Source organism: Phacochoerus africanus, chromosome X (assembly GCF_016906955.1).
Source record: "Phacochoerus africanus isolate WHEZ1 chromosome X, ROS_Pafr_v1, whole genome shotgun sequence".
Taxonomy (NCBI): Eukaryota; Metazoa; Chordata; class Mammalia; order Artiodactyla; family Suidae; genus Phacochoerus; species Phacochoerus africanus.
Window position 1 is genome coordinate 11,003,854 of NC_062560.1, and position 26,416 is coordinate 11,030,269.

Below are 26,416 nucleotides of genomic sequence, written 5' to 3' on the forward strand. Positions count from 1 at the left end.
ATTCTATGCACAAGCACTTTGCTATATGAGTCTTTGGTGAAATAAGCTTCTGCAGCTTTGATAAGGGCAATAGTCATGCTTTTTGAGTGCGAGCTCTGAGTGAGGTGCTGTCCTCAGGGAGTTGGGTGTGGTAAGGCATTTAACTCTGCCATGGGTTTTTGGATGTGTCAACTTGGCTACGTTCAACTCCAGTCCAAGAAGTATGAACTCAAGGGACCAGCAAGATTCCCAGGTGGTTCTTTTGGACAAGACAATTCTTGCTCTTGCTTGAGCCACAGATTATAGGAGAGCATGGTTTCTTAACAGCAGCACTGATTGATACTTGGGACCAGATGATTCTTTTTTGTAGGGCTGTCCTGTGCACTGTGGGCTGTTTAGCAGCCTACACTAAATGTCACTAAATGCCCGTAGCACCCCCGAGTTATGACAACCAAAAATGTCTCCAGAAATTGCCCAATGTGCTCCGAGGGACACAGTCATCCCCAGTTGATATCTGCTGGAATAGGCGGAAAGTTAGCACAGGGCTCTTGCACCAGGTTCCAAGATCAAATACTTAAGACCTGATGAAAACTGTTAGGAAGAGAGAATGTATGATCACAGATCCAATAATCAGTGCCCTGGAGAACGGGGAGCACTTGGTCAAGGAGGGCCTTGGATTCATCCAGCCTAACAAGCATGACCCTATTCAAATCAACAAAAATTTGTCTGAACTTCAGAATCTGGAAGTTTTAGGATAACAAAACAAGGGAATAGCCTGCTGCTGCTGGTGGCATTGCAGAGACCAGTGGATGGGAAGCTAGGTGCATTTGACTCTAGGTTAAGATGGGGGCCGTCTTCTACCTTTCAGTCTTCCATTCGTGACTACCCGGAGATTGCGGGCTTTGTTGTTCTAGAAACCTCTCAACCATGTCATAGGGAGAGTTCCACCTCGCATAGGTTGTTTTCTTCCCACAGCTGGGTCGATGTTTATGGTTCTGACAGAGTTGTGTAAGCACCCTGAGATTTTATAGCCATTTTACAAGTCACTATTTATATTTGCACCTCAATCCTTTCTCTGGTATTTTTGTTTTAATCCCCTGTAATCAAGCTCCCCTTCTGCTTTAGATGAATATATAAGAGTTGAGGGAGTCTTTCCTGTAAAGGAACTGTCCCTTGTGGATGCTCTTGGATGTGATTTCTCCAGTTCAGGCTGCCAGCCCTTGAGTTCTGAGTGATTTCCCCTGTGTCGCTGCACAGACACCCTTCTGGAGCTCTTTAGGTAATCCAATTACGTCCCCTGCATCTCAGCAGCAGATGTACTTTTAAGAAGGGGATTCAAACTTGACTGCATTAGTTGCTTTCTCCTGCAGGGTTCCTTCCTTATCTTTCCACACCCCCTCCTCCCACCCCGGTTGCCAAACTGTTCTCTGCGCAGAGGCCAAGGTAATATTAGGAGCCCTCGCTCAGTTCCTATCAAAGGACCAGCAGCAGTGAGCCCCGACACAGCAGTCCAGGTGCGGCACTGACCTGTTCCCCCCAAGAGTATTTCCGGAACCAGAATGGGCCCACCACTCACCTGGGTGTCTTGTTAAAATGCAGCTGCTAATTCAGCAGGTCTGGGACAGGGCCTGGGGTTCTGCATTTCTAGCAAGCTCCCAGATCCTGCCAATGCTGATGCTCCCCAGGACAGACCACATTGAATAGTGAAGATTAACCCCATCTTGCGCTTGGAGGTTTAGAAGCTGCTAAAATTCAGCATCGGACTTAATCAGGGGTGTAAGTCACTTTACATTCACCTCGTCTTGCTTCCCTCGAAAACCTTGACAATGACAGTTCCGGTTTTCTACTTTACGATGTGATATGAAACATGGATGAATTGCAAAAACAGTATGCTGAGCAAAAGAAGCCAGACACAAAAGAGTACATATAGCATGATTCCATTTACATGAAATTCTAGAACAGGTGAAACTAAATTGGAGTGACAGACATTAGATCAGTGGTTGCTGGGGCCTGGGGTGATGGTAGGGTTGTCTGAACTTGTTAGAAGTGATAATAGTCCTTGTGTTGTAGAGGTAACACTGATACATTTACAAGTAAGTGAAACAATTCCCAAGACTAACTTCAGAGTAATCTCTTGCGGGGAGGGGGAGTGGGAGGTAAAGCTAAAACAAAGAGGGGCCATGCTAATAATTGTTGAAACTGCTGTTGGGTACATGGCCTTCATGGCACTATTTTCTACTTCTGTATATATATGATTGTTTTCAGAACACAAACCTTTTTACCTTTTCTTTGCCTTTTTTTTTGGGGGGGGGGGCGCCTTTTAGGGCCACACCCGCGGCATATGGAGGTTCCCAGGCTAGGGATCGAATCAGAGCTACAGCTACCGGCTTACACCACAGCCACAGCAACATCAGATCTGAGCCTCATCTGGAGACCTACACCACGGCTCACAGCAGCACTGGATCTTCAATCCACTGAGCAAGGCCAGGGATTGAACCTGCATCCTCATGGTTATTAGTTGGGTTCATCACCACTGAGCCTCCATGGGAACTCCAGAACACAAACTTTTTTAAAAACAGTGTTTTCCGTTAGGATGTTTTGTCTCATGATAAAAGCTGTTTCTAAATGTAGGAGATGTTATCACCAAAGACTACTTTCATTTGGAGTTCTGTTGTGGCTCAGCAGTAACGAACCTGACCAGTCTCCCTGAGGACACGGGGTCGATCCCTGGCCTCGCTCAGTGGGTTTAAGGATCCGGCGTTGCCGTGAGCTGAGGTCACAGACGCAGCTTGGATCCCACGTTGCTGTGCCTGTGGTGTAGGCCAGTAGCTGCAGCTCCGATTGGACCCCTAGCCTGGGAACCTCCATATGCTGCGGGTGTGGCCCTAAAAAGGCAAAAAAAAAAACCTATTTCATTCAGTTACTCAACATATGTTCACTGTGAGGTATTCTGTGCCCTGCGCTGTGCTGGATAATGGGGATCGGTCAATGGAGGAAGCGGCCGAAAAAAGTCCTTGCTGTCCTGGTGCAGAAAACAGACAGGAACTAATTAAGGTAATGAATAAGTGAAGAGATTGCAGAGTGTGTAAGACAGAAGTACTGCGGGAAAACTCGGAGAGGGTCAGGGACTCCCGAATGGGGGAAGGGCTCATTGAGGAGCCGGGTGCTCCGGGTAGGCCTTCCTAGGAGGACATTTGCATCAAGTCCTGGGAGATGTGAAGCATTTTGCTCACGCATACAATGGGACAGAGCATTCTAGGGTAAGAACAACAGGTGAGAAGGCCTCAGGGGGAGCAGCCTAAGGCTCACACCCACAAGGAAGAGGCCCTTTGCAAGGACGGAGTGGGCTTTAGGGGAGGGGAGGAGGAAGGAAGAGAGAGGATCCAGAGATGGGGGCCAGATCTGTCTTTGTAATGGTTCACTTCCTCTGAGACGGCGGCCCCCCGGAGGGTTTGGAGCAGAGCGCGGTGCCGCCTGTGTGTTGTGTTGAGAGCAGACTCTAGGGGGCAAGGGCAGCAGGAAGTGGGACAGGCAGGCAGGTGACTCCACTCAACTGGACCGTCCCCAGGGCCTTCTCTCTCGTGCTGCATGTAGATGGCTCCATATCCAATTATTCACAGGGAGGGATACCTTCCTCTTTTCCAGTCTCTCCGCTCTCTCAAATGTCCTGCAGTTTAAAACACACTGCAGAGCCTTGCTACCCAAGTGTGGCCCCTGGCCCGGCAGCGTCAACCTCCCCTGGGAGGAGCCTCAAAGATGCCCCATGACTAATCAGGTCAGAGACTGTGGGGGGAGTCAGACAAAGTGGAAGCTCTGGAGTTAGGGAGAAGCAGTCGGATTCTGGAAATAATTTAAAGTAGGACCGACTGGATTTCCTGACTTGAGTGTGGGGACCATCAAGGGATCAGTGAGCAAAGGGGTCTCCAGGGTTGGAGCTTGAGTAAAGGGCAAGACGGAGTTGCCTTTGAGATGGAAAGAGCACTTTGGGTGTCTGAGCAAAGCTTTAGAGTCGTTTGTCAAACCCGCCACTCGGCAGTGAACATAACATCTACCTTCCCCAAAGATGGACTTCTGTTTGTATAGTAGCTGCATGCAAACTACAAATGGCTTTTGCATTGTATTGAGGAATATGAGAAGTCTGAAATATAAATCTGCAGGACATTTCTATGATACAGAAGCTAACGGCATCATGCTCTACCTTTCTCTGTATGGCACCCTAATTGTTCCTGCCGAAAATGCACCTGGGTGATGGAGAATGTATTTGTTTCCTTCCAGGCTGTGGCTGGTGACTGTAGCAAGAGGAATATTGCAGAATAATTTATTAGGACAGAAGAAAATGGCTGAAGAGTTTATTGTGGACTAAAACCTGATATCAATCCTAATCTTATTTTCACTTGCTGTGACTCAGAAGTGATGTTGATTTTCTTGGCCCTTGACACTTTGTGCTGTCTCCCTCCACTTTTATTTCTTTGTTTTTGCTTTTTCATTGTCACCTCATTGACATCTTTCTCTTTCTTCTCATGAGAGCCAAGGTTTAAGGCTTACATGATAGATAATGTAATATGTTAATGACTATTTTGCTATAGTCACTGAGTTATCCAATAATGCTCTCATTTTTAGGAGGAGTTTTAAACATGAGTACACATTCACTTAAATGGACTATTATGAAAAAGAATTTTTATGGGTCATTTTATACCAATAATAGAGAGCACAATTCCGAATGGACAGTATTACTTCCTTCCCATCAATTTGTTATTTGCTCTCAGTATAGCATCATCTTTCCTTAAACCATTTTCTGCTATTACCATAACCTCACAATAATACAAAAGTATTGGATATGAAAGAATTTTCTGAATGCCTGGTCTTTGGAGAAATACTAGTGGCTCAGGGGTCCAAGCCTCTGAACAATAGTCTTGAGGTCAATATTCTTTAGTTTCTTTCAGATCTGACAGTAACTGAGTTCCTTATTTCTCTCTCTCTTTTTTCCTCCAGTTGTAAGCAATCCAATATAAAAGGCATAATAATTTTTTTCCCCTTGTGCCTTTTATTTATTTATTTATTTTTATTTTCCCACTGTACAGCAAGGGGGTCAGGTTATCCTTACATGTATACATTACAACTACATTTTTCCCCCAGCCTTTCTTCTGTTGCAGCATGAGTATCTAGACAAAGTTCTCAATGCTATTCAGCAGGATCTCCTTGTAAATCTATTCTAAGTTGTGTCTGATAAGCCCAAGCTCCCGATCCCTCCCACTCCCTCCCCCTCCCATCAGGCAGCCACAAGTCTCTTCTCCAAGTCCATGATTTTCTTTTCTGAGGAGATGTTCCTTTGTGCTGGACATTAGATTCCAGTTATAAGTGATATCATATGGTATTTGTCTTTGTCTTTCTGGCTCATTTCACTCAGGATGAGAGTCTCTAGTTCCATCCATGTTGCTGCAAATGGCATTATGTCATTCCTTTTTATGGCTGAGTAGTATTCCATTGTGTATATATACCACATCTTCCAAATCCAATCATCTGTGGATGGACATTTGGGTTGTTTCCATGCCCTGGCTCTTGTGAATAGTGCTGCAATGAACATGCGGGTGCACGTGTCTCTTTTAAGTAGAGTTTTGTCCGGATAGATGCCCAAGAGTGGGATTGCGGGGTCATATGGAAGTTCTATGTATAGCTTCCTAAGGTATCTCCAAACTGTTCTCCATAGTGGCTGTACCAGTTTACATTCCCACCAATAGTGTAGGAGGGTTCCCTTTTCTCCACACCCCCTCCAGCACTTGTTCTTTGTGGATTTCTGAATGATGGCCATTCTGACTGGTGTGAGGTGATATCTCATGGTAGTTTTGATTTGCATTTCTCTTATAACCAGTGATGTTGAGCATTTTTTCATGTGTTTGTTGGCCATCTGGATATCTTCTTTGGAGAACAGTCTATTCAGGTCTTTTTCCCATTTTTCCATTGATTGATTGGCTTTTTTGCTGTTGGGTTGTATAAGTTGTTTATATATTCTAGAGATTAAGCCCTTGTCGGTTGCATCATTTGAAACTGTTTTCTCCCATTCTGTAAGTTGTCTTTTTGTTGTCTTTTGGGTTTCCGTTGCTGTGCAAAAGCTTTTCAGTTTGATGAGGTCCCATGGGTTTATTTTTGCTCTGATTTCTATTGCTTTGGGAGACTGACCTGAGAAAATATTCATGAGGTTGATGTCAGAAAGTGTTTTGCCTCTGTTTTCTTCTAGGAGTTTGGTGGTGTCCTGTCGTATATTGAAGTCTTTCAGCCATTTGGAGTTTATTTTTGTGCATGGTGTGAGGGTGTGTTCTAGTTTCATTGCTTTGCATGCAGCTGTCCAGGTTTCCCAGCAATGCTTGCTGAATAGACTTTCTTTTTCCCATTTTATGTTCTTGTAAAAGGCATAATAATTTGACAAATTATTAAACTGCCTTTCAGTGAGATTAGTTAACCAACTCTCACACCAGAAAAACAGAATTAGTAGGAATGTCCTTGTGGCCACTCATACTTGGCATGGGAGATCATCTCTCAGAGTGGAATTGCAGTGGAAATGGCCATGGCCTCTTGCCTCTCTCTCACACCCACTATGAGGGAGAAATGCTGGAAGGAAAAGGAGTGGCTGAGAAAAGAGCAACGGGAGGGCCAGGAGACTGGATGGAGATTATTGTAGGAATCCAGGGGAGTGAATAGGGAAGCTGGCACCACTGGCCTGGCTGTGGTGCTGGTGGAAGATGGGTAGATTCTGGATGTGGTTTAAATATGGGCCCGCCAAGATTTGCCAGTGGGATAAATATATGTTTTGGGTCAAAGATAACTCTGAGGGTTTTGGCCTCAATTACTGGAAGAATGTAGTTGATAGGACATTCTTGGAGGTCTATAGAAAGGAAACTGAGGAAGGCAGGAAGAATGAAGTGGCATTGAGCAGGAGACAGCTGCCATTTTTCATTTTGTTTACAGTCTTTGAGTGTGATTACTAGTCTAATGTAGCACTGGACGTCTTCCATATCTTTCTAGTAAAGGAAAAATGCTGGCCAAAATAAGTGGTGTATGTTTATGTGTCAGTATTAAGCATAGACGTCAATCCTCAAATGGAATATAATGCCCTAGTTTTCTAAACTGTAATATTTCAGCTTTAATATTTATGCTAATATGACACCCCTATTGAAGAAAAATTGAATGAAACTTTGGCTGAAGGGCAAATTAAAAACACATTTGATATATAGTCTAAATTCACATTGGATAAGATCAATTGTCAATTTATTTTGAAATGATCACATTGATCCCCCTCTGTCTTTCTCTTTCAAATGGGTAGGTTTAAAGAGTTATCTGCTGTAAAGCATTGAAATTTTTAGTTTTTACACTGTCAATTTCAGTGAAAACCAGGCAGAGCCCTCCATCATGAAAGGGAGATGTCATGAACTCATCTCGCTAAACTCCAATCATAACAAGAAACTTTGCCACTAAGCTCAAGGCTAAAGGGGGTGTACATCTCTTTCATCAAATACTCTTGATCCTTGACCTTTTTAGTTGAAGGACAAGGAACATTTAAAATGTTGGCTTTAAGGGAGGCAGGAGCTTAATTTGGGTTTTAAATTTAGCATTCAATTTTGCCCTACCAACATCAAGTCAAGTGGTTTTACACAATTAGCTGAAACCAATATTGAGTTTCCTGTCTTGGTCCTCACTTTCACCCTCTCAGGAAGCAAGTTGGAATTGACTCGGCATCAGTCTTGACCTCCAACTCCCATGGGAGGTCAATACTCATCAGCACCTTTTAGAAATATCAACACTGACCATACTAGGACAGAGTTGTAATTGATCCTTGATTGCTGTTCTCATTTTAATGTTAGGATTCTGTAGTCTTGACCTTGTCCTCATAGCTTTTGAACTTTAATGTTATGATTATGTTTAAAGATACAACAGTATTATTGACATTGATGTGTAGAGAATAAATCTATTTTGGGCGATAACGAAAGTAACTCCTCAAGTAGCCAAGACTGTTTATTTTTCAATTACGTTCTGTGGCAGACAAAGTTAGTTGTATTCATAATACTATTTCCCCTTTTTCTTTGCCACCAGGAACTTAGATAGGTTTAGACCTGGAGATAGGTCTAAACAAGTGCATGGTAATTCCTTTTCTCTTGGACGCATACTCCCTTTCCCAGCCCCTCTTGCAAACTAGGTGGCCATGCGACTTTTGACCAATGAGACATAAGGGTAAGACTGCTGAGGGATATCCAGGAGACATTTTACTCCCTGACAAAAGAGGGAGTTTGGAAAGACACCTCCTCTGCATGCACTTTCCTCCTTCTTCCGGCATCGAATGTGGTTTTGAGAGGTAACGGTTGACTTGTGGCATCCGTCTTGTAACCATGAAGTTACAAACCAAGGCCAAATGCCGAGGATGGCAAATTAGAAAGATAAAAATGATCATGGGGCCTTGGTGATTTTCTTGATCTAAGGCATCAAACCAGGAACTCTCTACCTTCTTTTATTGAGATAATAAAATATATTCATTTTCACATTGTTAATAATTCTATTCCTTAGTCATAAACATTCCTTATTGGTTCAGCTTCAGTCGTATTTTTCAGGCAATTCAACCATATACTCCTCTTTGACCCGGTTTTGAACTCCCTACAGTGGCAGTAATAAAGAGGCCAAGGTTAACAGAAATATTCAAGTACTCTAGGAGACCCTGACCACAATTACAGAAGCTTTGTGGGGCCAGCTGCCAAAGTGTGGCACTGTGTTGTGGCAAAGGGCCTTTCCATCCTTCTAAATGACCTCCAACTCAAAGCTGGTCCCTTGGAGAGCAACTGGCGTAATTTAGATGGGGTCTGATGCATGCTGCTGGAAGGGATGCTTCTCCTGGAGACTCAGTGGGCAGGGGACGGAGAGCAGGTTAGCAAGAGCAGAGAAGACCAGGCTGACATCTGGGATTGACTGTAGCTGGCAGACATTTTTGTGGACACATGGGACTGAGAGGTGCTGAGATGATAATGGCAGGAGGGAGAGTTGGGGGCTTCAGTCCAGTCGCTTTACAAATGAGTGCTATTGAGCAAGAAGAGGATGAACAATACAGAGAGGGGAAGGCTTCCCCAGGCTACATTAACTGCAGAGGCTGGGCCCTCCTACTCAGAAGCCACCAAAGAAAAGCAAAAATATGCCCCTTGGTCCTCTCAGTTGAAGCTGACATTTAAGGAGAAAGTGAGTTTCTCTAAACCACTCCCAGCCTCTTATTATTATTATTATTATTTTTTGCCTCTTAGTTTGGCAGTTTTAGTGTAACCAGGTTGGCCTCGCATCTTTATATGTAGCTCAGCCTTAAAACATTACCCTTGGAAAGGGAAACTCATGGTCAACACCGGACAAATGGTATTCTCTTCTCAGGATCAAAAGTGGGATCATTTACCAGAAAGATGTTTTCCTCCTGTCTTATGTCTAAATGATTGACGCAATGGACAGACAATTTCAGTTTACTACTGCTCTGTTAGGTTAGATAGCAAATGACTTGCTGGGATAATAACACATAAAAGAAATAAAAAGGCTCAGATTCCTCCAAGGGCAAAAATACCACTTGACAGATGAGTCCACTGGCCTGACAAGCTAGTGAACTTATCTTGACCTACGGAGAGAAAAAAATCCTATGTATACATGATGACAAAACAGGATTTGGGACTCTGCCCGCAGACTTCCTTTTGGTCAAACAGACAATTTTAAAATGCTCCATCAAGTCTTGCAATATTTTTATATGTGGAAGCACTCTTTTGCTCAATCACAACTGTAGAACATGACAACAAATTGCTGATTTTTTGATATTTATAGCAGAATAAAGGAGACTACAAAAAAAGAGGCTGCTTCTAGATAGTGGCAAAACGGAGAAGAGAATTTATGGGTCACTAATTCTGCAATGCTGTAGTTTTATTACTCTGTATTATTTCATTTAATTCAGAGGTTATTATCGTTACTCCATTTTAGAGAAACAAACTAGTGCTAAATTAGGTTAAGAAGCTTCCCCCCCCCTTTTTTTTTGGCCACACCCATGGCATGTGGAAGTTCCCAGGCCAGGGATCAAACCCATGCTAGAGCAGTGACAACACCAGATCCTTAACCCTCTAGGCCACCAGGGAATCCTGAGAGAAACTCACCCTTACTAAAGGGGGCCCATAGCTTCTAAGTAGCCAAGATGAGTAGAATACCCATATTTGCCTCTAAAGCCAGTGGGCCTTATAGTTCTCTACCCTTGCCTAGCCTGTGGTTCACAATATTTATTGGGCCTGTGTATTCCAGAGAGAGCTGAGAATCTACAGATTCCTCAACCCTGACCCCAGAGATCCTAATTCCGTTGCCCTTTGGAGGCAGGGTCAGACATGCCCATTTTCCAAGGCATGCCCTATGATTGTGATGCTGAGTGTGTGAAGACCATACTTGGAGAAGTGCTGGTCTGGACCTCAGGTTCTCCATGCTGGGTGCTCATTGATCACCCAGGGTTATAAAGTACCAATGCTTGGTCCCTCACTTCAGAATCTCTGGAGTGGAGCGCAGGCATCGGATGTAAAAGTGAAGTCCAGCCCCCTCTGAGTCCCGATCATTCTGATGCACAGTGGAGGTCGTGAGTCTCTGGTCTAGCCTTTTCTGGTCTCAGTGTCATCATTGAGTCAGTGCACGATCACTAAGAGTCTTCGCCCCTTCCTAAGGCACTGGACTATGGTGGTTACTTCTCTGTGTCTAGGCTAAGGGATGCTCACATAGCTGGTAAAAAATTATTTCAGATTGTGTCTGTGAAGGTGTTTCTGGAAGAGATGAGCATTTGAATCAGTAGATGGAGTAAAGAGGATGTACCCTCATCAATGTGGGTGGGTGTCATCCAATCCACTGAGGGCCCAGATGGAACAAAAAGGTAAGAGGAAGGGTAAATTCTTGGCCGCCATAACCACATAAGCCAATTCCTGTAATAAGTCTTCTCCTATATATCTCTGTCTGTTCTATTGGTTCTCTTTCTCTGGGGAACCCTTACTAATACATGGACTTTACCCTTAAGATCTCTTCAAGAGGAAAACTACATAGTTGATACTGGATGCACTGTGCATTGTTCAGTAAAAATTCCAAACATAGGACATACGGTTGCTTTCTGGAATTAAACATTGTAGTGTCATTTTCCCTTTGGCAAATAAGGAAGAACAATATTTGCAGGTTTCAAATCTTATTTCGTTTCAGTACTTCCTGTAGAATAACAATCACGAATTTCTTCAAAGCTATGAAATAGAATAGGCGAAGGACAAGGGCTGAAGGTGGTGAATAGAGTGAGTGAGCAGAGGGGCGATGAGACCCCAGGTCAAGTTTCCTGTTTCAGTGAAACTCTCAGCAAGCACTGGGGAAAACAGATACGGAGGAAAGAGAATGGTAGTATTTGTAGATTCGAGAATTATAGTCATTTTAACCACGGTAGACAGTGAAAGCTGCTGATACTTCCTGGAATTCTAGTTCTGCTGGGAACCTGTGACTTGAAGAGCATGGGTCTACTACTCTGTGTCCCATAAAGTACAGCTCTGTATTCCCTAATATTTCCTGGCTGAACTAATTCCTCCAGCTTTAGAGAAGGTTCATAAATGCAGAAAGTGAATTTTTCCTTTCTGTGTAAAGTATCAGTACCTCTCCCTTGGTGAACTGAAGGTGTGTTGCATCTAAACAGCACACTGCACCATGGCCTTCAGTTATGATTTCATTTGAAGAATAAGAAGGTAAGAACACGACTTTGAAGGAAAATGTCTGAGTGCTCTGAGTTAGTGGATTACTGTCCAACGAGGTGTTGCAAACGTAAATGCCCCCAGCGGCCAGGCCGGCAAACTCAGTTGGAGTGCTGAGCAGATATAAAACAAGAAGGAGTGGTGTGAACAGTGAATTGGAACGCATTCAAATACACATTTCTAAAAAAGCATTGTGTGGACGGAATAAAATATCTAACCATCCAAGGGCCACTACTTTATAACCCCCGATCCAGCGAAACCAGTTAGCGACCTGTTGCAGGCTTATGTTGTACAGTTTTAAAGCCGTAGTCCTTTGAATTATTTGAAACTTCTTTACAAGTTTTAACAGCCACTTTGTTGTCAGGCTCCCCTTTCTCCCAGAGAAAGAAAAGAAAGCTCAAAACGTACAAGAAACCCCCTCTGTTCTTTAAACTGTAGCTAAACATAGGGGAAAACTGTTTCTATGGATATTATTATTCTCTGTGCACTGTGCTGAATGGGGGAGAAAAAGAACCCTTTTTCGTGTATACATTAAATAACATGGTGTAGACAAAACATACATTGCCTCTGTCACTTAGATATTTTCACAATGAGTTGTGAATAGTGTTCAGAAATTTAAATTAGTATAATTTCTTGATACAGATATATGCCAAAGTTAAGCATGTATTTCCATGGCGGGGAGGAGAGAGAGAGAGAGGGGTGGCGGTGGGGGGGAGAGAGGGTGCAAGCGAGCTTTCCAGCAACACGAAACAAATCGTTTTCAGGATATGCTCATCTTTACTGCAGTCACCTTTTATTTCCTATTCCTTGGTGCAGTGTGCTGACCTTATAAATGTTATTAGACGTTGACCTGTAAATATAAATAAGAATTGTCAATAACTTGAATCGTATTTCTGAACACAGAGGTCAGCTTCTCCTCCAAGCTGCATGAGGTTGCTTTGTGAGCTTGCAGTATCCAAAAGTAATAAAACCATTTTTTGAGAAGCATGCTTGATTAGCGTGGTTAACCAGATGTTCTAATAATAGAGATTGTTTAGCATATGCTACAAAACGGGAACTCAGCAAAAGAGTCTTGCCCCTCGGTCGTAAGGGTGGAAAGGCTGCCCTACATTTTTATGGCAGACAAAGAAATAGACCTAGTTCAATGTAACAAGCATCGAAGCTGGGTCCTGGGTACATGTGAACAGGCTATAGTCCCTGCCCTTATACAAGAGGAATATGGTACAGAGCTGTTTTGCCCAGTGTGGTAGCCAGCAGTCATGTGTGGCTGTTTAAGCTTAAATTAAAGTAATTCAATTAAAATCCCGTATCTTGGTCACACTGGCCACATTACAAGCGCTCAGTAGCCCCCGTAGTTGGTAGTTACCAACCGGACAGCAGAGGTAGGGTACCCGTCCATCATCACGTCCATTGCACAATGTGGCAGACATGCTGACTCACCTCCGGAGTCAGACTGACTGCATTTGAAACCAAGAAGAGTTCCTTGAGATTACTGTGCCTCAGCTTCCCCCATCTGTGAAATGGAGACAATACTTATAAGAGGGCTGCTGTGAGGATTAAATGAGCTTCCCCTATAAAATCCTTTTGCGTGTCCCTGGCCCATAGGGAGTGTCTCCTAGATACAGTTGGGAATTCCTCAGCAGAGGTTCAACAGAACATTCTGAGCACTCGGAATAGGCAGCAAATTCATTCTGCCGCAAAGAGATTGAAGAAGCCTCATGAAAATGGTGACATTTAAGTTGGACCTAAAATCACCGGGAACTATATCTAGTCACTTATGATGGAGCATGATAAGGTGAGAAAAAATAATGTATACATGTATGTGTGACTGGATCACCTTGTAGAAAATTGACAGAACCCTGTAAACCAGCTATAATGGAAAAAATAAACTCACTATAAAAAAATAAAAGATGCAAAGAAAAAAAAAGTTGGACCTAAAAGGATGAATTTTAACAGGTAAAGATGGGGCATGGATGAGGAAGAAGGGCATTTAGCCTGTGCAAATGCATGGAGGCGTGGCATTATGTGGCCCATCTAGGTAATGGCACAATCTCCCTGTTTCTCTGTGGAAAGGGGGAAAAGCAGAAGGTGAGGCTAGGAAGGGAGATGAAGAAAGACTATGGTGCTTTGCACGCAACACTAAGGTGGCAGGATTGTATTTTATAAAAAAAAGTAAGGAGGGTAATCCGTTGCGGCTCAGTACGAACCAGACTATTATCCATGAGGATGCAGGTTCGATCCCTGACCTTGCTCAGTGGGTTAAGGATCTTGCATTGCCATGAGCTGTGGTGTAGGTCATAGACACAGCTTGGGTCCCGCATTTCTGTGGCTGTGGCGTAGGCCAGTGGCTACGGCTCCAGTTTGACCTTTAGTCTGGGAACCTCCATATACCTCAGGTGTGGCCCTAAAAAGACCAAAAAAAAAAAAAAAAAAAGGAAAGAACCAGCAGGGAATTTTGACATGACCATATCTAAGGTTCGGAACAATAACCATGATGATATTGTGGAAGATGGATGAAAGAGGAGGTCCAGCAATCAGGAAGGAAAGGGGGAATGAGATTTTGAACTAAGTCTGTGATCTCCAATTAAGGCTGAGAAGGTATAGAGGTAGGAGAGGCAGAAGGGCTGACAAATCTTGAGGGAGAGTTACGTGTGGGGAGGTGGAAAGGGGGGATTTGAACACAACTCCCAGGCCTTCCGACTTGGGTGGAGATGCTCTTACTAAAACAGGGATTTCAGGACAAAGGCTGGGCGTGCATCTCCCTGTGAAGCCTTCCTTGACCTCTGCAGACAGTGCTGACAGCTCCTGTTGTGGGTCCTACATTCTAGCTCTAGATGGCAGCAGCGGCCTTGTGCTGATCAGATTCTCCCTGACACCAGCCTTACACTGTTTCATACCTTCTTGTGGAACCTCTCACATCCTTTTTCTTGCCAGCAGACACCTCCTCCCACTACAATGCCAGAACCTGACTTCCCAGCTCCCCTTGTCACTAAGGCCATGGGCATGGGCGTGTGACTCTGTCCTGGCCAGGGTGAACTCAGGGAACTGCTGGGCGGGAACTTTCTTCCTTGACAGAGGAGCGTATTGAAATGGGAAGCTCCTCTCTGCTTCCTGCTTTAAAACATTGTTCCCTGGAAATTAGAATTATGGCCGCCATATTGTCACAATGAGGCAAGTGTGAATAGATCATGGAAACTAACACTGAATCCTGATATTGTTGAGGCCCTGGACCAAGCAGGGACTGCCTTTCTCCTCTTACTTCCCCTGACTCTTTATATCCCCTTTAAATAGATACGCCCTTGCTCATGTTCTCTGAGAAATAGACTTGCCCCAGTTGAGAACCACTGTTCGAGACAGATGCTTTGGTTATATGTCAAGATCTAAAGGGCAAATAATGAGAACTACACAACTCTCTGTTATGAATCACTGCGGAGTACGTGAGAATCCATCAAACAGGACTGGATGGTGGGGAGGACAGGGTCCACGGAGGAGCACAGGGGAGCCAGGTGACATCATGGGTGCTACAGAGGGATGATTGAGCTGGTGGGATGTTTCAGAAATCTCGCAGGGAGTCAGGGTCCACAGCGGGCCCCAAGAAAGCATGCTTGGCAGGTATCATTGGAGGGGTCCAGTGACAGTTCTTGCCTAGTTCAAGAGTTGAAATTGGGGATGAGGACAGTGCTGCCCAAATCAAGCAATTCCTCCGTGAACACTAGTGTATGTTTCCCCTTTAAAGCTATTAATCGAAGCTGTCTCATTGTATTCCGTTCTCTGGGTTTTAAAGCCTGAATAGAAAACATCTTTAGAAAAAGGCCTTCCTCCTCCTCCTGCTCCTCCTCCTCCTCCTCCCTGCTCCTCCTCAGAGACTGTCGGTTTGTGTATGGTAGAGCTCAGCATCCGTGACCGCGCTGCGTGTGATCTGCTGGATAACTATGAAAGTGTTCCGGAATGAGTGCTGAATTACTGAAGGACAATATGGCAATGAAGCATAAGGAAGTGGATATTTATTAGTGAGTAAAGCTCTTTTTAGCCCTATAATTCCTGAATTAAAAACCACACAGCTGGCATCCTTTTATGAAACACGAACACACCAAATTCTCCCCCCTGCTACCACCTAAATTCCTGATCTCATTTCTAACCACCCCACCCCCACCCTCATTTTGTTTCTAGTGAAAACAGAATTTTTCTTCTGGACCCCTGAAATGCTGCATTGCTAAGGCCAAGGGGAAAATAAGAGAGAGAAAAAAAGCCATATCTGTTTTCTGCCTTTGCAGTAACTGTGGGCTTTAACCAAAATTGGTGATTAACGCTAATATCTTTATTTAAATGCCAGCATTGTTAGGACAAGTAAACTCCTGTCGACTGCACGGTGGCCCTGTTAAATAAATGCAGTGAACCTTTTTTCTTGCCTGCAGGTTGGCCCAGAAGCCTCCATTCTTCCTTTTCTATCTCCACCCTTTACAGTTCTGCAACAGTTAATCACCGTATCTTCTGTACCATAATTAGTCCTATAAGATGAGCTTTGATTTGAAATAATGACTTATGGAACAAAGGAAGTGTTTCTTTTGACAGGACTGATACATGCTAAACTTTACATTCCCCTCAGGATGAATTTCTTCAGTTCCTAAGAAGAATGTGGGAAGAAAGCAAAATAACATTTGATGAAAGCCTACTGTGTGCTAGCATTTTCTCTCACTTGCTTCTCCCATCAACCCGGGGACACAGTTATCAGTATTCTTATTTGACAGACAAAGTAAAACTCAAAGAGGTGAGGAAATTTGCCCAAGGCTACAGCACTATAATTTAAAAGCCAGGTTCCAAGGACAAAGTGCGCTGGCTATGGCACTCTTCCACTGGGGCCAGCTGCTGCCCATTCTGTGAAATCTAGGAGAAGCATTAACCCAAGACAAATGGAGACACGAAGGGTGATTTATCTTTGGTGCCTTCCAAACTACCTTTCTGCGTGTGTCTAGTTAGACATGCCCAGTGCATCTGAAAAGTCAGGGTAGCATTGGCCAACTGCTCTAGCAAACATCCTCCAACTTCTATGGCATACTGTGATAGACGGTTTAATTGTCCCCACTGGTTTCTCTCTTTCGGTGTAGGAAGACTGTCACCCTCACCCATTGCCATGTAACTTACAATGCCTCTTTGTGGAAGAGTATTAGTTTGCTAGGGCTGCCTTAACAAAATAGCACAGACCAGTTGCTTAGAATAGAATAGAATAGAGTATTTTCTCACAGTTCTGGAAGCTGGAAGTACAAGATCAAGGTGCTGGCACATTTGGTTTCTCCTGAGGCCTCTCTCTTTGGCTTGCAGTTGTCCACCATCTCATTGTGTCTTTGCAGGGCCTACTCTGGGCATCTCTTCCTCTTCCTTTAAAGACACCAGTCTTATTGGATTAGAGCCCTGTCTTTATGACCTTGTTTATCTGTAATGACCTCTTTAAAGGCCCTATCTCCAAATACAGTCACATTGTTGGTTAGGGCATCAACCAGTGAACGTTTGAGGGAACATAATTCAGTCCATTATAGGGGGTGAGTGGGTTTTCCACTCAGCTAACTGAGGCTTGGCCGTATGATGGGCTTTGGCCAATGAAACATGAACGAACATGATGGATGTCACATCTGAGCAGAGGCTTTTTTTTTTTTTTTTTTTGTCTTTTGCCTTTTTCTAGGGCCACTGCCCCGGCATATGGAGGTTCCCAGGCTAGAAATCTAATCAGAGCTGTAGCTGCTGGCCTACGCCAGAGCCACAGCAACGCGGGATCCGAGCCGCGTCTGCGACCTACACCACAGCTCACGGCAACGCCGGATCGTTAACCCACTGAGCAAGGGCAGGGACCGAACCAGCAACCTCATGGTTCCTAGTCGGATTCGTTAACCACTGCGCCACGACGGGAACTCCTGAGCAGAGGCTTTAAGAGCCTTGCATAGCGTCTCTGTTGTTGGTTCATTTTCCCCTGTGCCATGAAAACAGCATGTCCCATGGATTCTGGAATATATATATATATATATTTAAGGAGTAAAAAGCAGTTATCACATAATGTGAACTATAAATAAACCTTTTTTTGTCACCAGCTATTAAGATTTTTGGAATTGTCTGTTACCGCAGCATAACCTAATGAAAACTTATTGATACATGTAATAATGTAAAAATTTATTTCTTACTCAGTTATAGTCTATGAAGGTTGGATACCCCTCCTTTATATTACTCTTTCCAAATAGTGACTCGAGAATCTAAGTTCCTAGGGTGCTGTCACCTTGAGGCCCTCAATTATAGACACACAATGGAAACAAGAAAAAGCCAATGATTTCTTGGGAGATTTTAGTGGAGAAGCCTAGAAATGGAGTATGTCACCATGTCTTCCTTTCTTTGATGAGATGTAATCTCATGATCCAAACTTAAATGCATGGGAAGCTTAGAGACATAGTTTTCCAGAATGCCCAGGTAAAGGAAATATTGGCATGCATTTTGTCATCCTCTGCTTGAGCACCAATCCTCAATATTTAATGCCTAAGAGAGGTTCTTTCCTCCGGGTGTTAATAACATCCCCAGGGTATTAAGTGACTGTGGCATAAATAGTTGGATACGCATCTGTTTTAACAAAGGGCCTTTAAAGATCAGAAAGCCTCAAGAACCCCAAAGGAATAAAATTCTGGTAGTCTACCTAACAGATGGGGATAGAACCTGTAAGTATCCATTTGTAAGACGAGCTAGACCCAACTGGTTGAGTGGTTTAGCTGTGCTCATGTGCCCTGGACCATATGCTGTGGGAAGGGAAGCAAGAAGTGACTAATTTTGCCTGTGAGGTATTGAGAAGGTTGTATGGAAAAGGTGACATTTGAACTGGCCCCAAAGAATTTTTTCCACCAGGAGAGGTAGCAGATGGCATTCTAGTCAGAAGGACATTGTCTTATGATCACTAGCATACAGATACCTGAAAGGGCATGGCGTGTCATGGTGACAAAGAGTGCCCAAATCTCAGCATGCATTGGGCCAGGGACACGGGGGAGAAAGAGAGGCCATGGAGAAATGTGGTGTAGTAGGTTGAATGGTGGCTCCCAAAAAGAAACGCTCACCTGAAACCTGTGACTATGACCTTTTTTGGAAAAGGAGTCTTTGCAGATGCAAAGAAATGAAGGACTTCCAAATAAAATTATCTTGGATTACCCAAGTGAGCTCTAATCCAGTGACAAGTGTCCTCCTAAGAAGAAGAGAACATGGATACACAGAGAAGGCCATGTGAGGATAAAGGCACATACTGGAGTGATGCAGCCACAAGCTAAGGGATGCCTGGAGTCACCAGAAACTAGAAGCAAGGATTTTTCCCTAGAGCTTTTGGAGGGAGCACAGCCGTGCACATACCTTGATTTCAGACTTCTGGGCTCCAAAACTGGGAAAGAATAAATTTCTATTGTTTTTAATCCATGAAGTTTATATATAGGTAATTAGTTATAACAACCAAAGGAACTAATACATGAGGATATGAAGGTCCTCACGCCTCATCCCCTCCTCCCAGGATGAGGAGTTTGGACATCCTCCTGGGAGGAGGGGACGGGCAGGGAAGGCATTATTGCTAATCTCGAAGATGGAACCGGTATGGCCTGCCTTGTACATCAGAAAGGAAACTCTACTAACACCACATTGTAAATCAGCTATACTTCTGGAGTTCCCACTGTGGTGTGGTGGGTTAGGGATCCAGTGATGCGATGGCTATGGCATAGGTTGTAGGTCCAGCTTGGATTCAATCCCTGGCATGGGAACTTCTATATGCCATGGAGGCACCCCAAAAAGGAAAAAAATCAATTATACCTCAATAAGAGAAAGAGAGGTACCTCTAGTGGCTCTAAAGGGTATCAGACGTGCCTCTCAGTCTGCTTATGCTTGGGCAGTGGAATGATGATGAGCTGTGGGTGAGCTTAAGGTACAGTGGGGCTAAAGTTGGGGTATCTGCTCCTAGAGACACCAGCTGTGTCTTGGCCCTGTGGTCTTAGTCTCTTCCCAACCAGTTAGTTCCCCCAGCACCCTCTCAAGGGATGTGTAATGGGCTGCCTTTATCTAGTCCCAGAAAAACCCTTGTTCATTTCTAGAGGGAGGGGAAATGAATCCTTTTCAGTGATTACTTTCTGTCAAAGGCAGACATTTTGTAATCATCTGGCTATACATTGCCTCTTCTGGAATACTGACCTCAGAAATACTCTGAGTACAGCCTACGTGTGGGAGTGTCTCACTGGTGAGTTCCCAGATTCCGTTGAGGGTTATTCCATTATTTACCGCCATATAACAAACCATCTCAAAACACAGGGACTTAGAATAACAGTCCTTCTATTCTCTTTCATAGTTCTGTGGGTTGACTGGGCTCAACTGTGTAGTTCTTCTGTGGGCTTTTCTTGGGATTTCTCATGGTTGTAGTCGGAGAACACTGGGTCTAGAGTCATCTGGAGGCTCACCTGGGACACCAGGAGGCCTAGCCTCTCTCCCTCTCCATGTGGTCTCAGTACCTCTCCCTTCCACATGGCTTTTTCATGTGGTCTATCCAAGGAGGAGGATGGAACAACTTCTTACATGGTGATTTGGGGGTCCTAAATGTCAGAATTCCGAGAGGGAGGAAATAAAAACTGTTAGTGCTCTGAAAAGCCAGGTCTGAGATCATGACAGCCCAACTTCTGCTGCATTCTGTTGCTTAAAGCAGTCGCAGTAAAGCAGCTTCAGGGAAGGAGAAATAACCTTCCATTTCTTGATGGGAGAAGAGAAAGAATCGGCGGCCATCTTTTATCTGTCTCAAGGCTCTTTTGGAAAAGTTGCGCTTTTGTCATTTTCCTTAAGCAGAACGAATGGGAGTGGGAGAGGCACAGTGTGGGTACTCAATGACTGTTTGATTAATAGACTTATGAATACATGAATGCACACATGCAAACAGCCAGCGATGTTTCAGAATTCCTAAATCACTTTAAAAAGAAGATTTGATAATAGCAAGGACATAGTAATGAAATTGGCCAGAAATATTGTTTAAGGATTAGATTAGAAAAAAGAGAAAAGCTTCTTGTCTGGTTAAGAGTATAATATCAGCATGGAATAGTGTTATTAATTAAATCATGTTGTTAATTGCCGGATGGTTGTATGTACCACAGTGCTGAGCCCAAGGAAGACACTGTTTGTCCCTTGCCATTTAGGTGGGAGACTTGTTACAAAGAAATATTAATGGCATTTAGTTCCTTTTTAAAAAATGAATTGCAGTCTAGCAGATAAAATTATTATAGGCATAAGTCAAGATGAGCTATTCACTGAAAAACTTCATAAAATTAAAAAGCTTTTAAATCAGTATATACGTTTCATCTTTATTGAATAATTCCACTTTCATAAGTCATATTATTTCCATTGCTTAATTTTTTTCTGACCTTTACCTTTCTCTCTTTCCTATGATAAGAATCCTAAAAGTCAGAGATTTTCTAACTTAATATACTGTAATTTCTTTACTATTATAAATGAAATACTATCAATTATATTAATGATTCAGGCAGCATACAAAAAGTATATCAAAATGCTGGGGGAACGTTCATAACTTTTTGGGAAAATGTTATTCAGATTAAGAGATTGGTCAACTGTCCAAATGACTATGTCACTTTAAGGCAGAAATCTCCAGCTATATAATGTGCAGTGAAATTCTTCAATATCTAACTGCCTTGAGTTGAATGTCTGAAACCACATGCCAGGTGTTAAATACCCAAAGCAAGTACTGGTGTCCTCTTTGAACAAACGGAGATCTCAAAAGAACCAAAGAATACAACGTGAGGCATTAAAAAAATGACTTGACCTTGAGAAGCATGTTCCTGGGTACCTCTTTGCCCACCCTTCTCTTTCCCCATAGCATTCTCTGCCTGGAACTCACCATCTTCGGCAGGACTTGCCCCTGATTCTGTGCTCAAATTCTGCCTCACCAGAGTTACTTTTCCTGACCACTCTTGCTAGAATAGCATCCCCATTATTCTAAATTTCTTTTTGACATGTGCATGGAGTGGTTGGTTTCCTGTTTATAATTTGTCTCTCTCCACTGAGAACAGGGGCATTGCTTTCTCATTGCCACCGTATGTTACCTGGCACATAGCAGTTGCTCAGTAAATACTGATGTATTATTCATAAGATCAAGTCCCAAAATGTCAGCTTGATGGAGTGCACAGGAGTCGAGGGTCAGACACTCCAAAGTCAGGTACATGTTTCCACAAAAGAGAAAGATAAACATTGCCAACAGAAGTCCCAACCCCAGATTCTAACACGGAGCCATCTGCACCAATTGTGGAAAAGGCTGCCAGTTTCAGATTGGCCTCATTACTCATGGATCATAAAAAAGAATTGTTTCTTCCTCTTGGAAGATGGCTCATCAGCAGTATTTATTGTTTTGTGCTAACCATACCCTTGCGAAGCTCCTCATGAAAACGGGCTTCCTGCCTTTCATGGCAGGCCCCTCTCCTCCCGCTGGCTGCTCTCCTTTTTTGTATTTAAGCTCTGAGCCATCTCAGCAGCCTCAAATGATTTGTTGGAAATATCTTTCATTTAGATCATTGAAAGTTTTCCAGATGCGTGGAGCTGCAGTAAACCAGGAAAAAGTCAGCAGAAAATCAAACATTTTTTTATTGCTGCAAAATGATTTTCACTTCTTCCGACACCCAAATCAGTGCCCAGAAATTCCAAAGGATCAAAACCTTCATTTCTCAGGGCCTCCACCGTCAATTCTATTTCAGGAACCATTTGTGCCCACCCACCTCCTCTCGGCCGGGAGAATAATTGTATGCATTTGTAGGATTGAAACTGAGTTTCCAAAATATTTGGTGACATTATTGAGGTTAGCTTTGTTTCTTTAGGGACAATCAATATAATGCTAGAATAAATGTAGCATCAAATTGCATTATTTCGGTGGCAGGGCTTCTAATTATGATTCAGTTGATAAATCTGGTGCTAAGCATGCAATAACCTTGCCCTTTTGTTTATGTTTGCCTCTGTGCTAATTTTCTTTTTAAATTAAACTCTTCAGAAGAGAGCTTAAGGTGTGGAATTTTTATTTCAGTTAAGCAGTCCTGGCTTATTCATGGCATACACCCAGCTCTCCTGGCCTGTTGCCAGTCATACTTAAAGGGGGATGAGCTTATCATGATGGTATGAGAATGCCAGGCAACCAGTCTGCTACCTGCTAATCTCACTTTCAAAGGGTTTCACGCAAGCGATGTGGATTTAGTCTCCGGTGCTGGCTAGATGAAAGGACCACTGCATGCTTATTGGGTCACTGCACTAGGTCCTAAGACTCGAAGTTGCTGGGATTTTTTTCTGTTTGCCTTACTTGGGCCTCCCTAACTGGTAAAATAGGAGCGTATGTTTGAGTGTACGCATAAGCATGGCTCTGCCAACCTGCATGGCAGTTGTCGACCTGCATGGCAGCCTACGTAGAAACCGGAGGTTTAGCGCTGGAACATCTTGACACTCTGTATCTCCAAATTAATGAGAAATGGAAAGCATCTCTCTGGCTGCCTCTGACAGCGGCTTCTAAACTGCTGGCTCCTCCCAGGAAAGTCTTCCTGGTAAGGGTGGTTTACCTAATTCATGAGGGAGACCGACCTTCATTATAAATGTTAAGAGAGCATTCGGAGAAATGTTTGCTGTTCCTACATGAGGAAGTAATGTGTTCTTGCCAAACGTAACTGGGTAGTATTTAGTATTTTGAGATGATAGCTTGATGAAGGAAGGCTTTGTCGTTTCCAAAACGTTTGTTTGTAATTACTTACGTACAGATCTGTGCTCCTGCAAGATTATAAACTCTTGGAAATTATGAACACTGTCTACCTCTCCCACTGCTATAGACCCAACCTATGACAGAGTCTGATACATGACAGAGTGTCAATAAATATTTATAGATTAAAAGATGAAGGGATGGATGATATCTTCGAAGTTCGTAGCAGTTTATTACCCAAGATAGTTTTTGTTGGTGGTGTTTAATTTCTTTGTAGAGGAAAAGCAATCTCTATATTATGTGACTGATGAAACATGGGCAAGACAAATATAGGCAATTGGTCTTTTCTTGTGAATGCTGAGGTCAGGTTCATCCATATATACGAGTTTGTCAGTAAACTTTGGTCCTTTGTGACACTGAATTTCTAGCTGTTGGTGTTTTGTGTTTTTTTATTTTTGTTTTTGTTTTACAGTACTGTCGGAAGGTTTTCGGAGATGATTATTATGAGAAATGCCATATGTTTACCTGTAGGCCATTCTGGTATATGCTAGTAAATGCATTCCCCACGGCCCCCAGCACTTAGTGAAATACAGAAGCATTCTGCCTTTTCTCCCCCACAGTTAGCCATATGCCACCTCATATCCATAGGTGATTCTTACACATCCCTCCCTTCTGAGAAGGAAAAACAGCTCACATACGTGAAAGCTCATTCCAAAATGGGAAGCATGGACAGTGTTTCATTTGCTTAAGAAATACTTCCGCCTCAAGTATTTAAAAGCTGAACGAGGGCAGCCCCTTTGTTGGAATAAATCCAGTGTTCCAAGTTTGAAGAAATCCAGTTGGCTTCAAGCAAGCTTCTAGATTTATCCCCTGGTTTAGAGGACTTAGGCCAGGGAGATCGAAGCCATAGCAGTTATTTTTAGCACTGTTAAAATTATGGAGGGACATCTTTATCACTCTGCAAGTTGAGGCGGCTTTTCTCCTGTGCTGAGAACATGTGCTGCCTCCTTTCTAAAGCAAAACGTGTGGGGCCAACAGGAACCCTGTTGAACATCAAGCCCCAATCATCAGCTGTGACCTGGGGCTTCCAGGAAGGATGTGTGCAGTGGAGAAGTGAGGAAAGCACGCCAGCCAGATGCATCCAAATGCTAACGCTTTGGAGAGGTACAAAGGCTAAACACTATTGCAGAGTGGCTTTTGGATTGGATGCATGTAAAATAAAGAATTATGTTATAGCAGGAATTTATGCTAGGTTTTGCATTTTGATAGTAACTTTGCTTCAAACTCTTATCCTATGGACAACCTTTTGGATAATTATGTTGATTAGTTGTTGCAAGATACATTTCAAAATGTATCATTACTTAAATAACAGTATTTAATTTAAAAAGCATTAAACAAAAATTAAGGCACAGAGGAAGCACAAGTCGAATTTTAGCTGTGGTAGAATTAAGGGAAGAGTAGTAACCTCCCGCCTCATGAAATCAAGTGGAAATGGGAAAATAGAAGTTTCCCCCAAGCATTGTGTTGTTTATTATCCATTTAGGACCAGATTTTTGTGTCTAACAAAGGATGTTAAAGATTATGTTGTCTTCAATTATACTGGTCTCTTATTTTTTTGAATAAGTAAAAGGAAAGTGCATGGCATCAGTTTATTGTGGCAAAATTCATAAATAATGAGGGTTTTTAAATCACCAACTTAACCATTTTAAAGTGGGCACAGTTAAGGGCACTTAGTCTCTTCACCTTGCTGTGCGACCATCAGAACAAGCTAATTCCATAACTTTTTCTTCACCCCGGAGGAATCCTTGTATCTGTTAAGCAGTTCCTTCCTGTTTCTCCTACCTCCCAGCCCCTGCAAGCAAGTATCAGACTTAGGCAACCAGTAGTATATGCTTTCCATCTCCTTGGATTTACCTATTCTGAATATTTCAGATCAATGGGATCCATCTTTCAAATCTAGGCCAGCAATAGCCATCATTTGATAAGAAACAAGTGGTTGGATTTTGCAATCTGGGACCTTTCCTTCTGCCAGAAGTAAAGAACAAGCTAGAGAATCTTGATAATTGAGCAGAAAACAACACTGGAATACCTAGGTACTGTAGATGAAAGTCTAGAATTTCAGGTGAATTCCTATGCACCCAAGCCAGAAATCTGGACAGAATTCCACGGTAGCATCTCAAATGGTTACGATGACCTAAGTCTGGGACATGAAATTACCCATGCTGAACTGTGAGAATGCAACTTTCTGTATCTCTCCTACCCTTCCTTCCTTCTTCTCTCTCTTTTTTTTTAGGCAAGCTTTTATTGAGCACATAGTATGGTCAACACTGTGGATGTACAATGATGTACAGAACAGGCATAAACTCTGCCATCATGAGTCTGCACTCATGTGGACACACAATAAAATGAGTAGCGACAGGAGTTCCCGTTGTGGCTCAGAGTAATGAACCCGATTAGTATCCATGAGGGTGTGAGTTCGATCCCTGGCCTCGCTCAGTGGGTTAACAATCCGGTGTTGCTGTGAGCTGTGGTGTAGGTCACAGACGTAGCTTGGATCCTGCATTGCTGTGGCTGTGGCATAGGCTGGCAGCTGCAGCTCTGATTTGACCCCTAGCCTGGGAACTTCCATAGGCCATGGGTGTGGCCCTAAAAAGAAAAAAAAAGTGGCTACACTGCTGCAGGTGTTTTGAAGGAAGAACACCATAGTATGAGTGAGAAATCATTGCTGTAGAAAACTCCTTTAGATGAAGTGTTCAGGAATGGCCTCTCCAAGGATGTCATATTCAAGTCAGGAGCTGAAGGATACCAAGAAGGCAGCCGTGTGAAGGTGGTACACAAGAGTTCCAGGTCCAAGGAACCTGGAACATGTGCAGTGGCATTATGGCATGATGGAGCATAGCTGATTCTACTGAGAAAAGACCAGAAACTTAGCCAAGGGTCCAGTCATGTAGAAGACCATAGC